A 23,083-nucleotide genomic window follows, 5' to 3' on the forward strand; every position below is an offset into this window, starting at 1 on the left:
ATGGTGAAGAAGTATGATGCCCCACAATATCTTGCTGTCTTACCATTAATGAGCTCAGCATGAAATACCAACTGAGCTCTAAGTTTATTCAACCATAACTCTCCAAACTTGGGGGCCTTGTAAATGTGTCAAATTAGAATGTGAAAGTGTTGGAAAACCCCCCGCACAATTTAACTATGGTCAAATTTATCACATGAAAGGACCATAAAAAAGAACTCGACTTTCAAAGACAATGGCACTGCTACACAAGGAAGGCAGCTGCAATTTAACATGGAAATCTATTGAAAAATAAAGAATACGAAAGCTGCTGTTGGAGGCTGCAAGACAAAAATACCACGTCTGATCAACCAACAAAGGCGCTGAGTGATGGTTAACTCAACTCTTTCCAAGAGGAGAAGGAGAATAAGAAATTGCACAGAAACGGGTATAAACAACACATTTCAACTTTCCCGTCAGTTCTATATATACAATTGGGTTTGATAAAACACAACACTGAAAAAAATTTAAAAAAACAGGAGTCCCATTCGAGACAGAGGGAGAGGCAGCTCAGCAGCCACCACCGACCTACCGCACACGGAGCGTGAATCATTAAAGGCATGTGTTCCACATCAACTGCCGGGGCCGCTTCCCAACCCACTTATGAGACTGGATCTGAATTATGACGGGGAGAGGGGGGTTAAATACTGCTTTACATGGAGATGAAAACCCCAAACCCGCTAACTCAACGAGAGTGAGTGGGAGAAACTGGAAAATTACTGCATACAAGTACTGTGTGTACCTTCTGCCAGTTCACGAAATAAAACAGCAACAAATAAATGTTGCAGCAAATGGAATAATTGCACGATTTCCAGAAAGTGTGACATTTCATCAAGAACAGACACAGTGAATAAGCCTTTATGCCCTCTAAACAACTAAAAGCAAAGCCAAAATGACTTGGAAGCTGACCTATTTTAATTCCTGCATGTTTTTCTTGCCACTTCTGCCAGTTTATAACCTCACAAAAGCTAAGACAGTACAGTGGGATCTCTTTTTCCAAGAAAACAAATCAAATGGTAAGAAAAGACGAGAGAGGCACTCAGAGTTGTAAAGATATAACTTCCAGCCTGATAGTCTTGATCATCAGGCTGATGGTCAAGACTATCAGGCAATCCATATGTCAAACTGGCTCCTAACAAGGAAGTCTCTTATTATTACATATCTATGCCTTCTGTGTGGGTGAATATGTGTTTGTGCACAAAAACACACACCCTCTCCGGCTTGGTCCTCCAATGAAGGAGGTGATGTGCAAAGGGCGTCCGCATTCTTTTTGGTTTTGGCTGGCATCATACACATACCATTTTATTTGCTTTTGCTTGAAGTCTGGTATGAGGGGAGGTATTTGGCTGAGGGGGAAGAGATCGCCTTTCCCCAGGGCCAGGAAAGGCTGGAAAGTGATAGGACAGGATGGGACAAGACACGGACGGAAAACACACGTTTGTACAGGCTGGAGAAGGCCAAATAGGACAGGACGGGATTAATTCAGCTACAGACACAGGGATGATTGCTATGCTATGATTGGTTGAGAGGACCAACCTTTTTCCTTCCTTCCTTCCTCCCTCCTCATTATTGTGGCAACATTCTGGAAACAGCATAAAATGAAATAAAGGGAAATTACAAAATAAAATATATGAGACTATTCCTTCTGTCACACTGTCTTGTAGCTGATACAAGGAAGAACCAGAGCCAATAAATTAGTCAATGAGAACAGAGTCAATAAGTTCTTGAAGCTACAGTGGGTCCTAAAGATAAATGGTTGTTTTTGTTTAGTCTTTGTCACTTTAAAACAATGGAGCGAGATTTGCTCCATTGCATCAGAATTGCTGCAAGCACCAACTCTGATGCAACAGCGCTAGGATTAGACCTGATCCTGCCACCGGCGGCATGTAGGCCACAAGATACACAACCTATTCTAACCAGTACAGAGAATACGTCCGTATGTGTGTGAAAATGATTCCACATGTTTGAAAGGACATTTTGCCATGCATAAACAGTGACCTTTACAAAGCCAGCAAAAAGCAGAAGACATGACATGAGGAAAACACAGACAAAATCATGGGCCAAGCATACCCAACCACAAAACCAGCATGGCTGTCACATGATGAGGAACAATGCTATTGTATAGAGAACAAGATGGTGTTCTGGTACCCACAGACAAACGGGTGGAGTGTGAAAAAGTCCAATTAACCAGAGCTGACAGGAGCGACAAATTCGGGCTTACCCCAAAAACGTCAATCTCCCTGTCCTTGGCCAAGAAATCTCCCCTTGAATCGATTGCAGCTCCTAAGCTCTGAGGAGAGAGAAGGAAAGAGAGAGAAAGCTATTTGAAACCAAGAGTTTTGTGGTCCTTATCCACGTGCTGCAGACTCAGTGACTCCCTAGCCTTGCTGGCACAGAACTGCTTCGCTACACGAAAACCCTTACACTCTTTTTCCCTCCTTCGCGCTCACACTCCCTGTAATCACCCCGCCCTTTTCCAATAGATTGGACTTTCTCACTCGGTACATTTTTGCCCCAGACATCATGTGAAAAGTAGAGTAAAACAGTGCTTTTGTGGTGTGTGAATTACCTAGGGCCTAGGCAGGCACTGTAGTGCTTTTGCCCACAACTCAATTACAGCAATGTGAATCAGGTGGCGGGCTAGAAATCCCCTAAGCCTGATGCACAAATAGGGACACAGAGGCGCCTTCATTGCCAAGACAAAAGCAAATCTAAAGAGGCATGTCATCATTTCTTCATAGAAGGATAGCCACGCTGATGCTGTACAGATGAATGGCTGCCGCAGACATAGATCTAGCGACACTGGTTTGGAGCGAGTGTGTGAATAGTGCCATTTTGTTTAGTATCATTGCTAAAATATCAGAAGTGTTCACCAACATGTCTGGTTGTAGATCCAAACTGAAAGTCACATGGCACTTAGGATCCCTGATAAAAGCCACTTTTATGCTGCAGAAAGCATGGAAAATGTTTTGTGGAATTGTCTTAAACCAAAAACAACTGCATGAAAATTACAGGTTGGTGGTTCACACATGTTAAAAGGCACTTTGTTGGATTTCATGGATTCAACAGAAATGCCAAGCTGAACAATCATGGTGAATAACATTTGAACAGAAAATTGGTTTGCGTCAAAAGCACTCAGAAGCAGGGGGTTTATCCGGACTCTCTCTTTGAAGAGAAAACAGAGACTCATCTCTTTAAAGCGTATCCTGGCTACAGGATCCCTCCAGCTCCCATAAAATGTAGAACTGTGCAACAGGCCAGGGTTTTCCAAAACCATGTTCACAAGGACCAATGGCATTTAAAGCTGTGGTCTGTATGAGTTTATTTCACTTCACTACACACTAGTCACAGCAAGGAAGATGTTTTCTGTATTTCACTTAATGAAAGCAGCAAGTTATTTCAGGACAGACCTTTCCTGACAGCTATGGTTATGGTCGCTCTTTGGAAGGGTCATGATACTGCTCCCAAAAAAAGAATTTAAAAAACCCCTCCTGCCAGGCCCACGTGGCCTCAGTGCCACTTTATAAGCAGCGAATGAATTTCACACTAATTTGTTATCACACACTCTTGATGACAGTCAACCAACAAAGATAAATATACAGAAATCTTACAAAAATAATGCATCTACGTCATACAGTGTGTCTGTGCAGGTTTAACCAAAGTAGTTACTGAATATTTCTTTGAAAAGCTTAAATACTTGTTTTTGGTCCATTTTGCCGCATTTCATCCATCACTGACAGAGGTTAAGAACCACCAATCAGATTATAGCCCCTGCATTTACTTAAAATTCCTTTGACTTTAAAGGTATTCGAAATATGAATGAACAGTAATTTCAGGCCACACAAAGACTGGCTCGGGTGCATTGCTTTGCACTGTTCAAAGACAATGGAAATGTAGCATTCAGCTGCAGCCTAATCGGCCTACTATATGATCCTGTTTGCTACCACTTTAATATGTGTGGCTCCTTGCTGCTGGGTCCGGTATCCGTTGCACCCTGACAACGATTCCTCATCTTACTTCCTGTGTCTTACACAGCCTCACTTTCTGTTAGTGGATCTTACCGGTGTTTGTGCTATTACTCGTCCACTACACCGAGAACACCTTCATTCAGAGATAAAATGAGGATCGGAGCGCGTGCATGTGTGTGTCTGTGTGTATATGTATATGCATGTGTGAACCTGGAGCCTATACACTGATGGGAGTGGACAGAAGTAGCCTGGGTAATCACAACTTCATCCTTGTTGATGGGTGAAAGCAACCCGCTGCAGACACTCACCTTTAACACACACACAAACACACGCACAAACACAAGGAGAAGATGAGGCCCTCAGTGCTGGAGCCCTGCCAGACAAGTCCATCTGCTTTTCAAATGGAACCCAATTTACCATTACGAGAAGGCCTCGATTGCTCTGGGACCCAGAGTTTCACCAAGCGGAGAGGCTGAAACGATAACACGGCAGGGTCACCTAGCAACTGCACCTGGGACCAGTATTTGAGTTGCTCCAAGTGCCGATGGTTAAAAAGGTTCGATGGGAGGCGGCCCACCTCTCAAGTGAAATCATTCATCGGCCCTGGGACTTTCACTTATTGGTTGTGACAGCAGCATCTCTGCACCACTGCTCAGTATCAAATGTGTAAAAAACTGATTGTGGGTACGACCAGCAGTCTCCAAGTGCGTGCTTACTTGGGAATGGCAGCCCTGCAGCGAGTCATGAGCTCACACTGAAACAGGCACAATGTGTTGTTTTAACTCACTTGGTTCTATAAAATTCCACAGGCCATGCACACACACACACACACACACACACACACACATACATGCATTCACACAGTATAAACCCCTCTCTCCTTGAGGCTCTGACTCTCAGCGATGGAAACCCCCTTCAGTCACACATAGATCACATAACCTCTCTTGACATTGGAGGACAGCACTCCCAATGGAAAGATGCAGATTCACACACGCCGAGAGTTGGCCAAGGCTCCAGACCGCCATTGTCCTTCAGAGTCATCCAAACAAAACAATGAAAAGGGTCACACAAGGCCCCCTGTGGAATGGTAAATAATCACAGAGAGTGACAGGAAGAGACAGCGAGAGACTAAGAGAGACAGGCGCAGAGAGGAAGCAAGATGGAGATTGAAAGAGACTAATCCACAGTGACAGTGTTATATAGAACACCACGTGCACAATATGATCATCTGGGGGCAGGTGAATCTCATTAATGCTCAATCATTCACGCAGAACCTGACACTGCTTGAATGGAAAATACGTCTGCTCCAAGATGTACAGAGTAAAAACACCCATGTAAAGAAAGAATGTAAATCATCTCACCTCCAGCTATAAAGAAATATAGTCACTGTAACACATGGTGAAAAGACATTAATTCAACCTTGGGTTTTCTAACATTTTATGCTGTGTAGTAAAATAAAAACAATTTCCATCTCATAGTGTGCGGGAGACAGCGGTTCCTTATGAGTACAGTCATCTCGGCGAGTGTTGCTTTTGTCAAAGCCGTGCACAGGCAGAAAAAGGGGTTAAAACCCAAACGATATCAAAGGCTTCTAAAGTGGTGCTGCTAATCATTTATTAGTGCTGAGTGACCCTTGTTATAAAACAGCTTTGTTGTCATTATTCATTTGGCATAAAATGCCAGCCTGTTAATTCAGACTCAGGGTGTTGACAATGGGCAGTCCACAAAGGGCTTGAAAGGCACAGTCCCCCTCCCCACTGGTCTTTCACATGCTAATGAGGGAACTGTTTTGGGTCTACTGGCCTGGTTGGAAATGATTTAGGGCGACACCAGTGCTCTGAGGCTTTATGTTTAGGCTGGCCGCGGGGGCTCATATATCACCCTGATCATTAATCAATTAGCGTCTCCTAGCCACCTGTCGGACACATCAGCGTACAAAACATTCCTGCCCTTGGGCAGTTGCTAGACGATGATCATCAGCACTGCTATTACCTTCCAACCCCTGGATGCCCCGCCCTTCTTCCCCTTTATGGTAATGCCCTGATAGATTACATAATCGCACCCAAACACTGGACCCCTCTGCAACAGAAACACATCCGAGTGCAAACAGCCATAGTGGGGTTTTTTTTAATGGGTCTCCCCCTCCCAAGTCAATTCAACAGCAAGCTTTTTTAACATGCATTTGCCCTTTGCTGTCACAAACAGAAAAGACAGGGCAGAGAGAAATTGATGCCGACCTTGAAGGAGAATCAATAACCCGACGGCTTTTCAAAAGTGCTGAATGCACACCAACGCTGTGTCCTCCATTGTTTTAAATGCAACTGCCTCCAGTGGGGTATTGATGGTTGTTTAGTATTGATGACGTGTCACAGTAGCCAAATACATGTGAGATAGAAAGGTCTAAACTATCAGGGCCTTAGTGACGTGAAAGAAAGTCCAGAAAAGTGATTCTGTTTAGATTGTATGAACTTGCTGACTTGCAGTAAGTTGACTAGAAACACACACACTGGCTTTCTGACTGTTCATTCATCACACGTTCAATTTCAGTCACAAACACCCAGGATCTAAGGTTCTGTTATAGAAAACTACACCAGGGAGACCAACAAAGTTGTGTTCAATTTTTCATGGTCTGGCTATGTTGTTTGAAAACTCCACAAGGCTTTGAGATCTCATGAAGCCACTTGGGACACTGAGCGATGGGAGTGATGGCAATTGAAAAATTCCTCAAAGACTTAAGCTGAACAACTACCTCCTGCCCAACTGCCACAAAAAAAATATGTTTTTTGGAGATTTGTATGTAAATCTGAACTCTAGCGGCCCTCACTGCCACTAGACAATCTCTTTTTCACAGCCTTGCTTCCCTGACAATACCCAACTCTCACCAGCCTCCTATCCAACCCCCAAAACAGCCTTCACATTTTCACACTTTTTTTGTAATTTGGAACTAATTCTTAAAAGCAGCTGAAAAGATAAGTGGCACTAAAATTAGAGCCTAATCCGCCAACCCTCAATGTGGGGACATGGAGAAAGTAGATTTGTCAAGCCCTGATTTAGCAGTATTCTTTCATTATAAAAGTAGTACTCTTCACGCAGCTTAGCAATAGGAAATGACTCAATCAGTCTCATGTGGAACATTTAAATAGGGATCAGGAAGAGGATGGAGTAAGGTCCTATCTGTGAACCCAGAAAACTTGGCATCATGCTGGTGCCATTGTTGTGTTGCCAGAATTCCTACCTGTGTCGCACTCTTCAACTCCGAGGGTTCCCACTCGAAAATGACATTCACCATCCACTTCTAAAAGCTCCAAACACAAGAGCTGTTTCACTGGGGGATTGCAGAAAATTTGGGACACTGTGTTGAGTGTGTGAAGTCTGTAACACTGGGCTGGGCACTGGAGACTGGGAGTTTTTTTTTTTTCATCTTTTAAATCCAACCAGCTTAGGCAAGGAGCCAGCTACCAACATTATCAGGTGGATTTTCAAAAGAACAAAAGCTCCTCTGCAATTCTTTACGCTGCCAGTGGAAAAAAAAAAGCTGAACAGAAACCCTATCCAGCATAGATACTCAGAGAGAGAGTGTGTGTGTGTGTGTGTGTGTGTGTGTGTGTGCATAAACATTATACCCTCCTGTCCTTAGTATTTCACCCAAATTCCTTCCTTCCAAGGAGATTATTTCTCTGATAATCTCACACCTCCTTCTATTTTACTTATCTCTTCAGTACGGTCCTAAAAACTCCCTGTGATATTAGAAGTGCAAAGGTCAAAACTAAAGCTATGAACACGGAGAGAAAAACATGTCTGTTCTCGCTGTATCTAATCACATTCAACAACATAACATTTCAGAGGCAACAAGGCCAAATAAAAGATATGCTTGAAAAGATAAATCTTGAAAGGGTGGAAAAAAAAAAAATCTTACACTTGACTGCAAACAAAGAAAGTGCATACTAGTGTTGCCTGGTATCTGTTGGTGGACGAGTAGTGCTGGAGAGAAAAAACTATTGCCTGAACAAGATAAAGGCTGTCCACGGGGTGCAGAGGCAGAGGAAAGATAGTAGAATGGAGGAGGGTGAGGGGCAACAGGGCAAAGGTTTGACCTCTCCGGGTCAATAGGTGATTAGTAACATTTATCACACCTACGCAAGCTGCTGAACGAGAAGCCAGACAGCTTGTCTCTGAAGAATTCAGCCACATTTCGACGTCAAAGTCCAAGTGAAGGCTGGGCTCACTATGAGCAACCAGATGCCCCGGGTTTGTGACAGAGACAAATATTGAGATCCCTAAGTGGAAAAACATGCCATGCTGGCACACAGCAGCTGCAGTGGAACGTTGCAGCATTTTCAGGGCTGAATGAGCACAGCCTGGATCAGATCAGAGGTTTTAATACCTGCCAATGCCAATATAAAAGCTTGCATTTCATGCTTCGCGAGAGAAGCTACGAAGTAAGTTTCATTTGATAGGAAAACAATGGTTGGAAGATGAAGGGGCTGTGATTGGATTTAAGGGGGGTGGGGGGTCCAAACCACTGTCTAAGTACTGATGAAAGCCATGCAAGGTATCTGAACACAGGGAATCCATGGAGCCACAGCTCAGCCACACTGACATTCACATGGAGAAAATGACAAAGAAGCGATTGAATGAGGGGACCAGATTTGGCACAGACATATCAGAAAACACCCCACCCCCAGGGGACTGTCCAACAGTGGCTCTCTGAAGAGGCTCGCCAGCTTTGCATTGTTTCGGTTTTTTCTGGACAAGTGGACCGGAGTTTGAGTGGGTATCCTGGGCCAGAGGCCAACCATGAATGAAAACACGCTCTTGTGCAGAAGGACCATTAGGACACAATCACGCAACAGACTTCCATCAAAGTGGAGATGACAGTTAATTGAGCAAATAAAACAAACATAGTCCTTTGTTCATCATTTCATAACTCATGCTTGGGCAGAAAACCCACAAAGGTGCCACTAAAAGTGAAAGGCAAAAAGAAAGCACAAATTACAGGTGGTATTCTAGTTTCATATCCCATGCCTACTGGCACAAAGAAGATTTAACAGTTGTCATTTGCGAACACATTTTCCAGGTCTGTCAAACACTTTCAAACACTTTCTCCAAAGCACTCAAACTTTTTGCACAGTCCAAACTTTTTTCAGGCATTCATACAAAAGGTGCATGCATCATTCAATTTTTATAACTTTTGGCAATTTACAATCTGACCATCATGCCTCTTTCCACGAGATGGAGTGTTATTAAATAGAAATATAATGGAAGAGAGGCAGAAAGAAAATCTACTCAAACCTAGTCTGGACCAGCAAATTTAAACCCATAGAGGTAAGACACAGAAAAGTACACAAACACGTCACAATAAAAACCAACACTCTGATATTTAAATTCAGCTCTCACTTCTCTATTGTCACAGTTCTGTTTTTTGTAAATAGGCTGATTTAATAGCAAAAACACTGAACTGAATATAATTATGTGATTCAATTAAGTAATGTTAGGGAACATGGCTAAATAAAGAGGAAAGGAGGAAGTTTTTTTTCACATGTCCATAGGTGTGACAGTGGGCAGAGCTCCAATGTTCTGCAAATGGTTTTCTGCTTATTTTTTACATTCCTGCTTCCACCACTGTCTGCTGCACCACACCAGTCACCCCCTCTGCTGGGAGCAATGGAGGCACATTGTGGTCGGAGAGAGAGGGACAGAAGGAGGGTGATCACAATCAGCATCGAGGTCTGGACAGAATTTTTTCCACAGCCAACATTTTAAATAGCAGGAAACACTTTATACATGACTGCACTTCAGCAGACATCAGGGACAATATCTAATTTTCTGTAGCCCATTTATTGATCTCACATACTGGTGATGACTTCACTTTGGTACTGGGGTCTGACAGAATTATTGCACTAAATACAACACCCCTGTTCAGGCCATACAGAAATGTATTTCTATATGTCTTTCACAGAAACATACCCGCAGATGTCTTTATTATCTATTTTTACATTGCAATATTTAAATCCATATCATTCCGATAGCCCTCACACAAACAGCCTGTGCAGAAACTTAGCTATTAGATGTGTTTTCCAGAATAAAACAGGGTTCACAGTTACTGCAGCTGTATCGATGTTTGTATGAACAGCATGGCCAGATTTAGTAGCCACATCCATCTTTGATTTTTGTTGTAATGAAATCCAAAGTTTGTGGTTGTAGCCTGAAACTAGGTGTGTCCCAGACTGCTCTGCAGGATGGGGATTGAGGCCATCAAGGCATTTGTTAATGGATTACATACAGCTCAATCCCCTTCCGATCCTTTGTTTATCATAATCCATTGTGCTCTTTCCAGCACTGGACTCTATTTCTTAATGCACAGCAATGTGTGGCAAATAAGTGATCTGCTGCAAGTCAGTCTGTAAGAATAAACAGTAACCAGGTTTTTAAAAAGAGTTAGCCAGTGTTAACCAAAGGCACTCATTTTAAAAAAAAAGGCAGTTTTGCCTCTTTTTCGGTGCAGTCTGCAGGTAGAAAATGTCTTTGAAGTGCTGATTTTGAACTTCAGCATCATGCCCATGCTGTGGAGGAGGAGGAGAAAATGTCTAGATCCCATCTCAACTTTCCTCGCTCAAGAGACACGCCTTTTTTCTCCATGGATACCATACAAAACAACATAGGACCCAAACCATAATAATTCAAAGAGGAGCAGTGATGCAGGGTATGTGCAATAAATGACTGAGCATCTCTCACCTTCTGCATTATGTAGGAGAATGCAAATATAGAATCAGATACTCCATATTAAATGACATCTGGGGCTAAGCAGACATGCGTAAGTACAACTGTGAGCAGGCAGTGACTAGGAAAACTAGGAATGGCTGATGTGTACAAATGAGAGGTTCTGCAGAAATCACCCTGGAACACGGAGCAGTGTAGTGCAGAGAAACCTCCTGGAACACAGTCAACACATTTCACACACACAGGGCCTGGAAACAACACGCTTGGGGCTTCCACCTTCATTTAGATTAAAATGGACCTCCTCGAGAGGAAATAAAGCCATTTTTAACTCCCCCTCACGCAACGAGTCGGCCTCCCGTAATGTGCCCAGTCAATGGACTGTGGGTCTATTCAACTGCAGGCAGCCCACAGCACTGCCATAAATAATGTAGGGCAGCTCACATGAAACCCTAATCACCATTGTGCTGTCACCCAACAGAGAAGATTGCTTGTTTAATTTACTGCACTGCATCTGTCTCAGTTCTGCCCAATTTAGTTTCACAATTTCAATGGGCAAGTACTCCAGGTATGCTTTTCACCCAATGCCATGAATCAATACGAATGCAATGCTCATGTATCTAAGTCTGCGTGTGTGCGTGTGTGTGTGTGTGTGTGTGTTTTGGGTGATGGTGAGTATGTGTGCAGAACAAACAACAAAGTTACAGCTTGTGAAACAACAAAGGTTGGCTGAGAAGAAGCCATCAACACTCAATAACCACAGCTCATTACTGGCCACATACACTGTACCTCATTACATTACCATGCCATTAGCATGCAGACATTTGCATATTCCAGTCACCTCTTCACAGAGGCTGTTGATCATAAATGGCAGCCATATGCTGCTGGGCGCGCCATATTACAGAATTATTACTGCAACACAAAAAGCCAAGAAAAATGGAAATTATGTTGACATGAAATGAAGTACAAAACCAAATCAAAGGATCCACTGTAATTGATAGTGTCTCACATTCTCACTGACTGGACCGATATCATTTATATCCATGAGTTATGCTCTCTTGCTGGTAAATATCTGCATGCTGAGGCCTAGTTGGCTCTGTGCATTTCTGAGACAATTTCCTCACTAATACATGTACGGTACATGCAATTCATTTATCTGTACACTAGGTTTTATAAGCACAAGACATATAAGATTAACTGGTGCTTTATAAACCCAAACAGAGGTAAATGTAATTAGCCGTTAATCATCTTTTGCTGCACCATTTTTGGGGGATCATTTTGTACAGTCCTCCAGCTGCAAACATAGGAATCCAGTCATCAGCAGGCCCAGTACTGCAACATTTCAGCATGACAGTGATTTGGTGTGATGGCTCTTCACTGAGTCTGGCTGCACGGTGATGACAGCCCACGGAGACAGAATAAGTAGCAGTGGCTCACTAGCTGCACAGACTTGGTGGGCAGAAGCCAAAGCGGCACAGCAGAGCGGCACGATAACGATGCTATAAGCTGAGCCACTTACAACCAGCTAGCTGTTCCAGCTAGCAGCAGAAACAGTGGTATCACCTTTGTTCAGGACCATTATCTCTCCACCGCGGTGTTCGCTTCACACTGATAAATGAAGGCCCGGCAACTTGAGCTAATGTGCAAGCAGCTGAAACCACAGCAGCTGGATAATACACTGTTAACTGCCACATACGCCCACACAGGGGGCACAACAGACAGGACTTGTTTCACTGAAATCAGTGTTAAGATGGTTTGAGCTACAGTATGAAACCAGACATGGCTGCTGCACAGGAGACTCGTGTAACGTCGCCTATAGGTGCCTTGGGAATGACACAGGTGCTGATAAGTGTCTTGAATGGGAAGATGGAGATGGTTTGATGAAGAGCAGTGTGCAGTAGACTTGTTTGATAGTTATTTAATCATTCAATCATTTTGCCATCCAGCTTTTCTCAGCTTTTCACTGGTCTTCATCAATGTAAAGTGAATATCTTTGGGTTTTTGACTTTTGATCAGACAAGCATTCGGAGACATCACCTCGGACTCTGGCAGAAATAGCTGAGTTGAGAACAAATCGGTATGAAGATATAATCAGCCGATATCCACTATTTGCAGATAAATCGGTATCTGCGTTTATAGCGGTCGATAAATGACAAGACGAAACAGAGACAGAAGAGGAACTCTCCAGTGTCATTCAAGTACTCTTACAAGTACTGTTCAATATCGTCAACAAGTTTCATTTCAAACTGTTTTACATCATCTTGGTTGAGATCTAATGAAAAAACGAAACAAATGTTAGGGGAAATCTTTGCTTATACTATGTGTTTCTGGATCTTCCTAAAAAAATGTTATTATCATACAGTAATTGGGAAAATAACCAGCAGATTAGTGTTTTTGTTTGGTTATTCTCTGAGCACTCTTTTTGTATTATCCTACTATTCAGCTCACTAAAAAAAATATCAAGACTAAAATTATACCAATGTCAACAAAGTATGGAAGTAATTGCTATTCTGTACAACCAACCAAAAATCCCTACAATGTCATAACTGACTGCAGACAGACACTTGGCACAGAGCGGTGCTCGTAACATCCAGCAGCTCATAAGGACTGATTGGCTCGTCAGACATCTGTGTGACAGCGGCTATCTGGCTAGCTGTCTGACTCAAGGCAGCAGAGGGTTAACTTGGCGGCTCAGCTGTATAGCGCAGTTCTAAAAGGAATATTAACAGCATGTCCCTCAGTGCAGACTGAGAGACAGCAACAGGAAAAACAAGGACGGAGAGGAAAGGAGAGATGGAGAAAAGGAGGAGCAAAGGGGTGGGTGTGCAAATCCAATTTGCAGTGACAGTACGCTCAGGATCACTGTTTCGGTGAACGAACCTATCATCTGTCAAAGTTAATGGCAGTGTCCTGGGGAAAATGAAGGAAAATAGAATGGAGACCATTCATTAAGAAGATGGGGGATGGGGGTGTGTCGAAGCCACTGGTCTGCTCCACTGTCTCCCTGGGAAAATAAATATATACACAAGCCATTATTTGTGCATTTATGAGGTGGCAGTGCAGCCACGATCAAGGGCTGGTTCTCATGCTAGAGATAATATTAGCGCAGATGCCTGAAGTAGAATATGTGGGCAGGAGCAGAGAGCTATCAACAGGAATGAAGAGGTTGGCCTGGCTGCCTGGTAGGACGGCTGGCAGGCTAGCTAACAGGCCCGGCCAGACTGTCTCTCACTCAGATCTGTGGATGTACTCAGTGGAAGCAATTGATACCATTGTTTTATGGAGAGAAGGGTGGAGGGGGATTAAGAACCAACAATAGGGCTCTTTCAGTGGAAATGTCAGCCATCACGCCGGGGGACTGTCCGACTGGGCAGAGACACTTTCGTAAAAAGCCAAGGTACAAAATGAGTGTGGAAAATAGTATGAAACTCTGTGACGAGGGCAATGAAATGCTGCAGCATGGGCCAGAACTTCAACAGGCCAAATGGCAGAAATGCAATCTCAAGCACGGGACAGCAGGCTATGGGAAACTTTGCAACACAAATCATATGAGGACATTTCCAACAGACACACAACGTTTTTAGTTTCTACAGATGTAATCTTGAAGACTAGACTTCTATGACTTAAAAAAAAAAAAAAAAAAAAAAGCTGTACAACTACAGATAAATGTCAATGATTTTGAGGTCTACCAAAAACAATCAGTAGCCAATAACCAGGATAATAGGTTATATGGGTCTTCAGCTCAGCCTCATTAGAAAAAAAATGGAGACAAACGTGGCCTGATTCTTCAGGCAAATTAACATAGCATGGAACCGAAAATATCACAACCGGGGCATTTTATTATAAGATTGTACAACGGAGAAATACAAAGTTCTCTCTCTGTGTACTTTGATAACCCCACTGGCCTTGGACCTCTTTGAAAATCTCACTCTGAAGGTTTGAGATGAATATAAAGAGCGAGTTGAAGTGAGGTACCCTGCTGCTTTAAGGCTGGGATGAAACCAAGTTATTCTACCACTCTGACCTAATTGATCTCTTGCTTTCCCAACATGATCACTGGGAGCTGTGCACTTCAACACGTAAAGATTATTTAATACCATCAAAGCCATAAAAAGAAGAATAAAAGGAGGCAGTGTGCGTGTGTGTTGGGGATGGGGGGGGGCAGTTAAGGCTTGCATGGCTGGGCGACCAGTGAGCAGTGCAGAAAGCACAGAAAGCAGTGGAAAGAGAAATCAGTATGCAAAGGCAGGCCTGTCTAACTGCCGCCGGCAGACGTGAGTGGAGCTCCCACATCCCAACATCACAGCAGCTCCACTCCCTCTCCAAAAAAAAAAAATCCCACTCGGCTTTGGCTACTCTCTCCTGGTATCAGCTCCCACCCTTCTTCTCTACTGCTTTTCCCACACTCGCCCCCGTCCCTAAGGCAATAACTACGTCATTGGGCACCACAGCCAAACCACTGTAATATCCCAATTCATTTCTACTTTCGAGGCCTGATTCATTTAGGTTTTACTATGTAAGGCTACAATGCTGGATTGCACTGGACTCCATTTGTAAAAGAAACGGGTTCTCTCTTAGGCAAAATCTGTTATTTAATCACAAATTGACCTATTCTTAATGGCAGCATTAGTACACTGGTCAACCAAACCAAGTACACATCAAACAAATCTTTAAAAAAACTCGCCCACTTGTTTTTACTTCTTACAGTGAGTGAAACAATTCTGAAGTGTTGTCTTAAACGCCTCCTAACACAGAGTTATGAACAGTCAAAATCTGGCAGCGTGTGGGTGGGACTGGGTCTAGGTAAGCACTGGGTGACACCTCCAGCGTGCCCTGCCATGGTGGGGAGCATGTCTCATCTGTCAGGGCCTGATGAGTTTGTGCTGCACAGCCTTGTGAGTCAGCCTGGCTCATCAAAAACCACCTGACACATTGAGAACATCTTTGCAGAAAGGTGCAAATCTTGACTCAAAATGTTTCCTCTTCACTTTTAATACACAAATAATCAGTAAAGCTGCAGTTTTACTGATATTCAACAATATGCTGACTATAAATGTGGTGTCTGCATGACATGTGACTCCTGTCTGTAATATGAGGAAGAAAAAAAAACATACTGTACTCGCTCTGTATTGTGCCACCCAATGTGAAAATCACTAAAAATGTCAAAACTCATACAAGGTGGAGTCTAGTCCACAGCAAAGTGAAAAATGAAATCATTTGGAGGAATTTCTTGAGTACATAAGAAATCAGAGCAGATTCAGCAGGCAGACTGAACCTTTACTGCACAAAACTGTGTCTACATGTGAACACCCCTACCTTTCATAACCCATCCTCTTACATCTGGTAAAGTCATTTGTTCCCTCAGCAAAGGAAGTCAAAGTACATCAGTTGTCACAAATAAAAGTCACAGAGCTAGTAGCCACTCACCACTACTCTGTTTTTAAGAACAAAGAAGGAAAATTCCTTCCTCTCACACTTGACTTTTTTGCATCTGCAGAGGCAGGAGTGGGACACAGTGAAAGTGTGGAGGATGTGAGGGGGACAAAGTGAGTGTGCCACCGCCTCTGCTGTGATGACACATCGAGTATCATGTGAAACCGAGGCGTTCGAGGCCTTTAACTGGCACTGTTCACATGAGGAGAGGAACCAACTTCCCGTTGATGCTACACAGGGTTTGACAGATCTCTTCTACCTAAGAGAAACACCTCTGCATTTTCAACACTGGACAGATTAACATGTAGGAAAGCACATTAATTTCCAAGTTCTTCAGTTTTGAATACTGTTGCAAGAAACTAACTATTTTAAACTTCCTTCCTGCTTTAGGAGGAGCCAGGATGGAGAAAAAAAGTGCGTAGTGTTGCTGTAAACACGGATTTGAGGTTAAAATCTCTCATTTTAGATTTCAAACTAATATATGAGATTTCATTGTGAATGTCAACATCACACCTCGTAGATAACCTCACCACTGAGGCTGGAACTCTGTTTTAGACATGCAGAGATAGGCATCAGGTTATCACGAGATAGCTAGACGACAGATTAACACAATTATAACAAGCATCCTAAAGGTCATTATACAAATTATTATATGTGACAATTTAAACAATATCGCCTTTAGCCCAAATGCCCCCAGTTATGGTGATGGCACATTCAACTGTGAATCACACCACGAAAGGAGGTGACAGGGTGGGAAAACCCTCAGACACACCAAATTTCCCACTGAGTGACTTGGCCTATAATGCATCTTTGCTCTGAATGTCACAGGTTGTCACAGGAAATGGCATCTTTTCATCCAGCTCCACCCACAAGAAAAAAAAAAAAAAAGAAGAAAAAAAAAAAAAACTCTGCCATGGCTGTAGCCAATATCAGAGACGCTAAGTGAGACTTCATGAAATCTGTGGTATCATGACAGATCCTGCAGCAAATCCCCCCATGACAAATGCATGAAGTGCCCCGACTCACAAAAAGGAAACATGCGGAGAGCACTTGTTAAATCCTTACATGGAGGGCACCAGCCACTATAATCTGTGGTTTTACAAGATAACACTGCAGGGGCTGTAACTCAAATGTTATAACACAGTCCTGACATTTCATTTGCTGAGATCCAGACACCTCAAATTGGCACATTATCCTGACAGGGGTTAATCAGGGGTGTTAACAAATTGAGGGAGATGTCTGTCTGTCAGTTTGCAGTGCGACTTTTTTTTTTTTTTTTTGACTGTCACGGCTCATCAAGTTTGAGGCTCTTTATTAGAGCAGATCACAAGCATGCAGGCTGCGGGTCTGTGCGCTGAGCCCACCGAGGACATGCAGCGTCCCCTCAAAACATCACCGTCAGCAGCAAAGTTCACACACCCACAATCAAGCTAATTAACGAAAAGCCGCAAATGCACGACGCACGGTGCGGGAGAAATTTTGCACACTTTTCGACGTTCCCTTGACCTGACCGTGCACAACAGGAGCAGCTCTTGTGGGAGCGGACACACACACGCACACACGCGCGCGCGCACACACACACACATTTCGTGTTTTTATGTCCACGTTACGGACACTTTTATGGAGCGCCATGTTCAGCAGGTTGCTTTTACTTCTCTGGTCCCAGCGTTTCCCACTGAGGACGCTAGCTGTGCATGCTAGCTGCCCTCACACGCGTCGTGCCCGCTGAGGATAACGTCGCTCGGTTAAACACAAATACATTTTCTTTTCGACAGTGCAGCAGGATGACTAAGCGACTAAGTTCACAGCAGTTTCGGACTCTGTGTGTTTATTCCGTTTCTGAAAGCGAACAGCTTTTAAAACCCCGTCACCCTCCTGCACATCATGACCGTAGCCATGCATGACGCATTCAAAGCCCTCCAGGTGAAAGGGCTACTGTTTAGTACGGGTCCCGGTCCGCCGCCTGCAGAGGCTGGCACCTGGACGCACGCTGTCAAATGTTGACACGCTGTCAATGACAAGTGGATGGTTAATACCTGGGACCTGTTGACTCCTCCTCCCGGTCCCCTCGGGCTGCTGGTGGTGGAAGTTCAGCCGCGCAGCTGTATTTCTCCGCAGGGGTTACTCTTTTCAAAGTTTTCTACCGACTCTCAAATCTCCAAACGGCGGCTCTCGAGAGTGGAAATCAGCCACCCTCCGGCAAAGCGTCGGTAAGAGGCGGCGAGCCGCTTTCACGGAGCAGGCAAGTTTGGCACGGCTTTCACAAAGGCAACCATTGCAGTCACCTTCTGTGGCTGTGAAATCCAACACCAGCTCTGACCCCGCCCCTTTCCTTTTGTGGGGCCAGTCCTCAAAAGTGGATGTCCTGCTCTCTCCAGATGTGCAGTCTGCTCCGCTGAAATGATGCGAGGCGACAAGCGAAAGACAGCTCTCGTTCAGTTGCATTTGCAAACATGTATTTCATCTCCGCACCTTTTCCTGTAGCTGCGTCAATGAAACGCACACAAAAAATATATATATATATATATATATATATATATATACATGTTCCACTCCGAGTGTGTCTGCCAGACAGCCGAAGAGTCTTTGGTTTTATTTTTGTGTTGCAAAATTTTTCTTACTTAACCTTTAATGTGAGGTTAAATTCAACAGGGTCTCCAATGGACGTGGGATTATGTAACTGGTGATATATTTTTTTTTAAAAAGTAACGCAACCAAACACAAGTTTGCAAAACAGAGTGTAGCAAGCCAAAGAAAATACAGATTTTACACAAGCCTCAAAATGTGTGGAAGTTTGGCCAAACGCAGATGAAAAGTTCCTTTATATTGCAATGAAAGACGAGTTTCAAATGTAAGAACAACAAAACAATCGAGCTTTCATTATACAATCAACCGTATACCGTAAATATTTAAAGATAAGAACACATATTATACACATTACAGCAGCCAGATTTTAAAAAAGGACTCATAGAAAATGCAGTGGAACTGGATATCATCAGCCCTAAATGCTTCTGGTAGAGTTTTTAGATGATTCAAATATGAACCTTTTGTATAAAATTTTAAACAATCTGGTCCATCCTCTGTTGCGTGACTATGCCTCCCCATCCTGCTGAGAACACCATTAAACCCTCTAAAGTATCTCCCACCATAGATGGTACTGTACTCTAATGTCACATTGCATTTGGGCAGTCAGCTTCTTCTGTTTTGGCTCCGCTCAGAGGAATGGATGGATATTTTTAATGATGCATGCAAAGGCACCACATGTGAAAATAAACTCTCAGCTTACTGTTGGCTATTTGTTTGAACAGCTGATACAATTTATATGATACTTTGCATGGTTCATTAAAAATAAATAAATGACCATAACAAACAAACAAACAAAGCTCACAGACCAAATTACCCTTTGTACCTGTCTTCATTTTTCACATTTTTATTGGTTGATCTATGAAAAACATACACAAATTAACTCTCATTAGCAGCCTTAGTTTCCCATGTGTGTGTGTATTTTTGTATTCACAGAGGTGTGTGAGCAGGAGAAGGTACATGTGCATCCATGAGTGTGTTTGTATGCAAAGGATGTGTGTGTGTGTGTGTGTGTGTGTGTGTGTGTCAGGGGAAAGCACAGGTTCTCTCCTGTCCCTCAGATAGGAATGCTACACTCAGTAGTTTTCCGCTCCAGAAAGTAAAGTTTTGTGACAGGTGACAGATGTGAAACCCTCCCTTGTCCATTATGATTGGACAAAAGGCCACAAGACACCTAGTGACACACTTTGCCTCCACATTACCTTCTCGGTTTGGTTTTTATCTTTTCCTGGGAGCACTGACACTGCTACAGAGAGAGTGCGAGTGACAGTATCCTCCTTGTTTCCCCTGCTGCCTTTAAGGTGTTTTCATACAAAAGCTGTGAGTGGCACCACGCTGTGTCAGTTGTCACACATCCCCACACAAGTGAGGAATGCTCTGCTGGAGGGGGGGGGCAGCTGTGACATGGGACGCAGTGGCATGCAAGAAACCATGGACTGAGGGAACTGTCAGATGCTAAAAGTATGTACTGGTGGAAGTAGCTGCTGTCACAACAGAGCAGTTATGAAGCTGTCTTATTTCACTGCCGTCTGACAGGTGGAACCGGGGCCCACCGTGTGTGTGTGTAGCATGTGTTCATATAGACTGGAAGGGCTCACCTTCATTCACTCAACATCAGTGCAGGGATTTGCATTGTGTAGAGTTGTGTTTCCTCTGCATATCTCTGGGTTAGATAGAAAGGCCTCTGGGGTCTTCTTAGCCCAGCTGCATCCTGCACTTGTAGCCAGGTTTACACTGGAAGTTACTGGAGTTGAATCTTAATGGCTTTCCAGTCTCTCCCCTGCTCTGAGATACATATATCGACTGCATTTCTGCATGCACCATGCAGCCATAAGGGCATGTCAAGCATAGTGGAAAGCCATTTTATGCATGTTCCATTTAAGGCTTTAGATAAACTCACTCTATGCAGGGACACCTTCAGAATGTCAGGCTCGTCACAGTGGCTTGTAAGGCACATGCATTAGCTTTGCGGCTGGCGACAGAAAATAAGAGTTTGGACACACTTCGAAGATCCAAGATTTCTAACGCTGCCTTAGATCCATTACTTCAGTGGTTCCTAAGCCGAGCATCAGGATCCCTTGAGGCTTCAAATATTCCTCCTAAATAAAATTATGTTAGTTTTATGCTAATGTTATCTTTTTTGTTATGAATAGTTTGATTGTCTTTTTTTTTCTTTAAAAATTAAAACAGAGAAAGGGGTAAATCACTTTAGTCGAACTGGTTACAGCCTGTAAACATCCAACCAGGGGCACTTTTAATTCAGACACATTGAGATGCTTTCAGAGGTGTAACATTTACTGTCCCACAGAGCTGCATTAATCTTATGATTTTCTCAGTGAAACCCATTAAAATAAATCAGTCCCTCTAGGAGGTTATTGCTACAGGACTGCAGTGGTGTGTCTCTCTCATGTTTCATTTTACTAGGTGCAAAGGTGACTCTTAGCAGGTGCTCAGTCTTTGCTCTCTAAATGCTGGGTGCCTATTCAGGGTCCAGTATGAAAGTCCAGTGCTATTTCCAAAGTGTGGTAATATTAGCCAGCTTGATCAATGCTTTGGCCCCCAGCTTGGGGCCACATACACACATGTCACAGAGAATCATGACGTGGGAACTGGGAGACAGTTGCATAGCTGTTGCATTTGTACTTGTGCAAACGTTAATGTTCTGACTAGGCGGTGCTCAAACAACAAAGTACAGAAACGATAGAAGAAGGCAGGAAATGGAAATCAAGTCAAGGGAGAGAACTTTGTGAAATCAAGCAACACAGCATGTAGAAATATTTATATTTCCTCACTTAGTAAAGAAGGCTCCTCTCCAGCTGCTTCATTTTGTCGTTTGAATGTGCGTCCTGCTTTATCCCACCTCCCAACAGTAAATTGAATCAACCAATCAGCATGCAGGACACACAGCCCTCCACAGTACATTAGCAGGGTTTTGGGAGATGTGTGCATTGCGCCACTGGGCGACCTACCCTTACCCATAAACCCCTTTGCTGCGCAGGTTCGTGCCAATACCTACTCACAGAGAGAACCATGAAGGTGCCAAGTTCTGGTGGTCACCCACCAGCCACAGGGTCTTTGGGTCTTGACTTTTAATTTCTCCAGTCTACTGCTGCCTTCTTCAAACCACATATTTACTTAAAGCTCCCTGCAGCCAGCCAGTCATCACGCCCTCCGCTACGCCCCTTTATTACTTTGTCATCCATTATAAAGTGTAATAGTGAAACAGTCAGGAATCACTCAGTAACTTGTCTTACTGTTAAAAGATGCTTTCTGGCTGTATTGCAACAAGATGAAGATATCACATCGTTTGAATGCTTAAAAGTTGCTACCCTACCAGTAGCTGAATGTGCCACCCATGTCTTTAAGTGTGTCTGGACAGGCGTGCTGAAAAGCTACATAGCTTTAACATTGCTTCACTTGGCACTAGGTTGTGAAGAATAAAGAAAAGGGGGTGGGTGGGGGGGTTGGGGTGCAGATGAGATTGTATCAGCCGCATGGAAACAGTTAGCCAAGCCCCAAAGCCTCCTTTGAACTGCACAGGCCTGTTAAGAAACAGCTTTCACTCAGAACGCGTTCAGAAAACATGCCACCAACATGCAGGATGACACAGAAACACACATTTCGCACACGCACACTCCCACCAACAGCAGGAACAGCCCTGCAAGCCCACCCCCATCCCTACCTAATCTCACCTGTAAGAGAGAAACGCTATTCAACTGTTTCATTTTCTCTTTCTCATTTTTTCCCCTCCTGGCAAAAAACCTCTGACAGCGAAGCCTTTTGCAGGATTTAGTCCATCTGAAAACATGTGGTAAGCCTTGTGGAATGTTTCAAATGATTCCCAGATGTGGGCCGCAGACAGGTTTAACCCATTCTTTTCCTGCTCAGCAGCAGGGAGGAGGTATATAAGAGGCCTTGCTGAAAGAAAGCCTGAGCCATATCAAAAAACTTTTATCCTTCTCTGTCGATTTTTGTTACTTTCAGGGCATTGGGGCTCACTGAACTGGTGCTTAATGTAATTTACTGCAAAGCTAAAAATGGAAGCCCTCTTATGCCGTATTACCCAAGAATAAAGAACATGAGAGCGCTGTTTTTTTCCAGATGACTCAGCAATCACAGGGAACTGACAAAGTTAAGGAAAACACCTTTATGAAGGACAATTAAAACTCCCAATGTGGTTAACTTCTCACAGTATTGCTCAACAGAGTGTTTCCTTGGCTCTCTTCCCCCGCGGAGCAACCTGTAACAAAGCAGAACATTTGTTGTGTATCAACTTTAAAGCAACGTCTCCCGGGGCATTTTATATCGTCCCAGCTTTGCCAACGCCATATAAAAGAAATACAAGA

General features: G+C 43.5%; 1 protein-coding gene across 1 annotated transcript in view; it reads right to left on the reverse strand.

The window, feature by feature from the left end:
* Positions 1 to 18,559, reverse strand: part of raraa (retinoic acid receptor, alpha a) — a 122,872-nt gene extending 104,313 nt beyond the window's left edge. The window contains exon 1 of the mRNA XM_026315945.2: positions 18,191 to 18,559. The gene's annotated coding sequence lies outside the window, so the exon portion shown is untranslated. The remainder of the gene's footprint in view (positions 1 to 18,190) is intronic.
* Positions 18,560 to 23,083: the final 4,524 nt, after the last annotated feature.

This window comes from Mastacembelus armatus, chromosome 19 (genome assembly GCF_900324485.2).
Source record: "Mastacembelus armatus chromosome 19, fMasArm1.2, whole genome shotgun sequence".
In the NCBI taxonomy this organism is placed as follows: Eukaryota; Metazoa; Chordata; class Actinopteri; order Synbranchiformes; family Mastacembelidae; genus Mastacembelus; species Mastacembelus armatus.